Source organism: Haliotis cracherodii, unplaced genomic scaffold (genome assembly GCF_022045235.1).
Source record: "Haliotis cracherodii isolate W230 unplaced genomic scaffold, xgHalCrac1.p SCAF_6, whole genome shotgun sequence".
NCBI classification, from domain to species: domain Eukaryota; kingdom Metazoa; phylum Mollusca; class Gastropoda; order Lepetellida; family Haliotidae; genus Haliotis; species Haliotis cracherodii.
The window spans coordinates 52,185,292-52,191,291 of NW_027266319.1; positions in this window are offsets into that span (position 1 = coordinate 52,185,292).

The following is a 6,000-nucleotide window of genomic DNA, read 5'->3' on the forward strand; positions in this document are numbered from 1 at the left end:
TGTCTCCGACCCGTCGCTGTGGGTGGCGACCAGAGGCTGTCTGCACAGAATACATCTTCCGGGGATAATAGGGCGGAATATGTTTGGAGTAATATAAGAGGACTCTCATTTAATTTTTGATTTTGGGGGGAATAAAATTTGTTCCCGAAAATGCTTAAAAAAATATTTATTTGATGGGTTGCGGCTCAAGGGTCTCAACTTAACAGTGAGCTGGTTTGTCGTTTCGATCAGAAAATATTGGATAGTAATAGCAATGTATGCGTCGTCCAATAACGACATAAAATGGTGTTTAAGTTTTAAGGGATGTACTGAATTTATCTCAAAATATAAAATCGATATCTCAGTATAGTGAAATAACAGTTTATGCCGGGCCTACTTTCAGTCTGCCTAATGACACATTCGTGACAAAATCGTGTTATTCCGAGACAAGCCGAATACAGGTCACGGAAAGGGGCGAGTGGTGACGAATGCCTAATGACACTGTCGTTTTCAGAGGAAATCGTGCCGATAAGTAGTAAAATACATTATAATTAGAAGATATGTAATTTCTTCTGCGACTCTCATGAAATATGAACTTTGTCAGGTCACACGATGAGATAAACGTATTTGGCAACACAAATAGCCATTGATGTTGTTATCTAATATCCGCCGCGTTAACTCACAGAGTTCACCCACTCACTCAAACAAAGCATTGCATAGGTAGCAGCAATCTGTGGTTCCAGTAAGAGATGACACAATGGATCAGGCTGGGTGATTTGGTTGATAGAGTGTCATCGTGGACTTTATGACACGATATATATCAGTCACTGGATGGTCTGGTCCAGCCATGATATACACATTTCGTTACGTTATCTCGAAAATATGTTCGTACAGGTTTATAGATTAAATAATAATAATCATCATCATCATGGTTGAAGCCCATTCCTCGTTTACAGATTACCATGACAACACGCGCAGGCTGGCACTGTATTATCGTCATCATCATCATCATCATCATCATCATCATGGGAGAAGCCCATTCCTCGTCTACAGATTGCCATGACAACACGCGCAGGCTGGCACTGTATTATCATCATCATCATCATCATCATCATGGGAGAAGCCCATTCCTCGTCTACAGATTGCCATGACAACACACGCAGGCTGGCACTGTATTATCATCATCATCATCATCATCATCATCGTGATGGGAGAAGCCCATTCCTGGTTTACAGTTTGCTATGACAACACGCGCAGGCTGGCACTGTATTATCATCATCATCATCATCATCATCGTGATGGGAGAAGCCCATTCCTGGTTTACAGATTGCCATGACAACACGCGCAGGCTGGCACTGTATTATCATCATCATCATCATCATCATCTTCATGGGAGAAGCCCATTCCTGGTTTCCAGACTACCATGACAACACACGCAGGCTGGCACTGTGTTAATGCCTCCTCAGAAGACTATTGTTTTACTGGTCTTTTTCCATGCACTATGTACAAACGATTTAGTCCTTTAGGGAGGCGTTGCGGTAGCCTGGTGGTTAAAGTGTTCACTCGTCACGCCGAAGGCCCGGGGTGAATTCTCCACATGAAGACAATGTGTGAAATCCATTTCTGGTGTCCCTGCTGTGATAAAGCTAGAATATTGCTAAAAGGGGCGTTAAACTTCACCAACACCCTTAGTTCTGTAGGCTTCCGATTTCCATATGATGTCGACGAACAATGACCCTGTCAGCCGCGTTGCAGCCGAGATGAATCCTTCACAGCTGGTACACCTACACATACTTAGTCAATTGTTCCAGTGAAAGCCGACTTTGCTTGTCGTAAGAGGCGACTAACGGGATCGGGTGGTCAGGCTCGCTGACTTGGTTGATGCATGTCATCGATTCCAATTGCGTGGATCAGCTCATGACATCCACCACTGGATTGTCTGGTCCAGACTGGATTATTTACAGACCGCCGTCAAATAGCTAGAATATTGCTGAGTGCGGCGTTAAACTCGTTCAATGTTTTAGGTTGGCTAAAATGAAAGAAAACGAAACGAAAACGAAATGGTTATTCAGTGGTGATGTATGATGTATGATGTATTTGATTCGTGTATCATGGTAGTGTTTGGAAACCTGCCTTTGCAGAGTTACGGCGACGTTTGGACGACGTTTGGACGACGTTTGGACGACGTTTATAATTGTTTTCTCAAATCCAATTTTCAAGATTAAACTTTCTTTTGCCCATCAGTTAGGTTTTCAATTATCAGAACAAAACACTCCTGACGCGAGGTTCCAACGCATGGCTCATGACATCAATCACTGGATTGTCTGGTCGAGACTCGAATATTTAAAGACCGCCGTCGTATAGCTGGAATATTGCTGAATGCGACGTTGAACAAACAAACAAACAAACATTCATTTGTTTCTCTGATTCCCTTTTATGCCACCCGAGACGACAATGGTACCTTAACGACAAACGTTATATGCCGAAGCGCCTGTAAAATACCATATTTTGTCCCATACAGCTTATTTTTGTTTGTTGTTAAACGCTGAACTCGGCAAAATTCCAGCTGTTCGACTGCGGTTTTTGAATAATCGAGTCTTGAGGTGCGGTGCGGTGCGGTGCGGTGCGGTGAGGTGAGGTGAGGTGAGGTGAGGTGAGGTGAAACGTCGAGTGTAAGATTACTGCACTTAAATAGACACGTACAATGTGTGAAGCCCATTTCTGGTGTCCCCCGCCGTGATATTACTGGAATATTGCTAAAAGCGGCGTAAAACCAAACTCACTCACTCACTCATGCACGTGTGTGTGTGTGTGTGTGTGTGTGTGTGTGTGTGTGTGTGTGTGCACGTGCGCGCTTGTACCACTCCAAGCTGAGGCCGATTTCATAATGTTAGCCCACTGAGATACCATGCCACGGTAAGCATGGGTTGCTGAAGATATGCAATGCAGATGAACATTATACCAGTGAATACTGATGAAAAAGGTCAGTCACCAGCATTCGCTTGTCATGTCCAGGTTCGATTCCCACATCGGTACAATATGCGAAACCTGCTTCTGATATGCTCCGCCGTGATATTGCAGGTATAGAGCTAAAATTGGCGTGAACCCATTCTCACTCACAGATGGACCATCCCAAGGAGGACCGATGTTTTCGCAATGTTTCTCAAGTGAGTGAGTTTATATGGTTTTACGCCACTTTTAGCAATATTCCAGCAATACCACGGCGGGGGACACCAGAAATGGGCTTCACACATTGTACCCATGCCGGGAATCGAACCCGGGTCTTCGGCGTGACGAGCGAATGCTTTAACCACTAGGCTACCCGACCGCCCCCCAATGTTTCTCGACAGCAGGCGTTCCTCGTGCACGGAAGAGTCCATTTCCACTGAAAAGGGGACTCCGGTGGAGTGTGATGTTGTGCACGTGCAGTTCATGCTCTATGTGTATTCGTCATCGCGCCACGTCGATTCGATACACAATTGCAGCTGCCCTCTTCTGCGAAATGATTTTAAACGATTAGTCTTCCACTGCAAGAAAAAATAATCACAGATTTGTTTGTTTCACAGAAATCGTCTTCGGAAGTTTGTTTTTGTTTGTTGTTTAACGCTACACTCAGCAGTATTCCAGCGTTATGACGGCAGTCTGAAAATAATCGAGTCTGAACCAGACAATCCAGTGATTGACATCATGAGCATTGATCCACGCAATTGGGATACGATGACATAGAAAAGTCAAACTCTAAATTAACAAAACCACATCAAGTTGCGTCTGTGGCGTTGAAATATCAAGTCCATTTTTAAGGCGATTATTTCCAGCGCTTATGTTGTAGTCGTCGCTACTTCAAACAGAATCTTGAATAGAGCGATTATGATTTAACGAAGATGGCAGCATGTATGTTATGCTTATAAAGCGCACTTTTCAAGAAATATCCATTTTGCTTTCGATAAACATGCTGTTTGCATTTTTACACAATATGTCTGCATATTACACAGAAAGATTACCATTTCAATATTGATTTGGCGCCGCGTTGGAACCTTCCGTGTTTCGTTCTGATAATTGTCTGCTTGAAAACTTAACTGGCGGGCAAAAGAAAGTTAAACTTGAAAATTAGATTCGACAAAACAATTACATACATGTACGTGACCCAAACGTCGCCGAAATACTGCAAACTTAAGTTCCCAAACATAATTATGATATCGGTATAAATACATCGCCATCGAATAACGATTTCTTGTTCGTTTCATTCGAGCCACCCTGAAACATGGATCGATGTATACTTTCTTTTGCCGGTGGTTTAATTCAGCACCGCTGAAGGGTCATCATTGCCTGGAAGGATGAGTAGAAGGGTAGAATCGGTCATCCAGACACAAGGCGATTGTCAGGAGCTAGAAGGTTAAGTCACATCTCTATCACATCCTACCGGGTACCCATTTTTACTGGGGGGGGGGGGGGGGGGCAGAAGCATATTTGAAGTCACTTGTCCGAGGAGACACCACATGTGCATGTGAAATTGGGTTTAATCCACTTATGAAGCGCTGTGATGCAAGCGCGTGCGTGCGTGCGTGTTCTTTACTACATACAGATATCTATAGTCTTAGCCCACTGAGACATCTTGCCCTAGTAAAAGCTCACAGACAGCGTACGTCTGAGACCTGCATCACTTCGGGCTTTTCCTCCCACATTAAGCTGAAATTAAACGCCGTGATATAACTGGAATACTGTTAAAAGCGGCGTTAAACCCAACTCACCCACCACCCACAGACAGTGTACCGACCAGTCCATGTTTTATCACCTTAAGTCAGAACACCAGGCGACCAGTGAAGATCCGGGATAGAATAGGTCTTCAACCCCCATGCTTGCCGTAAAGGTGACGATGCTTGTCGTAAGAGGCGACTAACGGGATCGGAAGGTCAAGCTCGCTGACTTGGTTGATGTATGTCATCGTATCCCAATTGAGTGGATCGATGCTTATGATGTCAATCACTAGATTGTCTGGTCCAGGCTCGATTATTTACAGACCGCCGTCATATAGCTGGAATATTGCAGAGTGCAGCGTTAAACAACAAACAAACAAACATGTAAAAACAAGTAGTTTTCTTTAAACCATTCCGTAAATTATCTAATCTCATCACAGTGAAACATTTTTTTGCAATTGCTACGACGGATATTAATACAAAGGATGCACGGTAGCGGCGACAGTTTTTCGTTTGTGTGTTGTTATAAAATAACAAACACTCAGCAGTATTCCACCTACATGGCGATGGTCTGTAATTAAACGAGTTTGCACAAGACAATCCAGTGATTGACAGCGGCGGCAGTGCACACGCAGCGAGGCACGGGTGGAAGTGTTTAAGGGAGACAAATGAGAAGCGTTCACAGACAAAAATAGCGACCTCTTCACAAAAATACATGTCGAGACATTTCTCGAAATACTTTCTTTCTTCACATCAATATTATAGGTCGGTGAAACAGTTTGTTGCCATGAGTCTGAAGAAAAAAACTATCGTGGCGTTGACAATCGTGAGAAGGTAATAACAACGGATGTATCAAACACAATTTAATGGTGACAGATGCCTCGTAAAAAAATAAAACCCTATCTTGGTGAATAATCTTGTGCGTCCCATTCTTCCGTTTGGTCTTTTGGCAAATAGCATTATACATTTTTTCTATCTCAACGGGGCATATCAAAGTATGTTTCCACAGTCATGCGTGTTTTCGCGATCTATTGAAGAACTGTGTTCTCTGCTCAGACGATATAGACGTATGCTCTGTCTCGAGCACCACGAGCAGTTCGTGCAGAGTGGCTAAGAAGACGCATGAATTGCACGGGCATGTCACAGTTTCTTGCAAATAAGTAAAAATTGCACGATTTGCAGGTGCATTTCACTGGTTACAGATTAACAACAGACGTAACAACTTAAGGACCTTGGCGTCAGCCCCCGTGGTCATGGTAACCGTCTACTCCGATCTTAGTTACTTGGGTGCGCACGCACACACCACAAACTGATCCTCGCCGCTTGA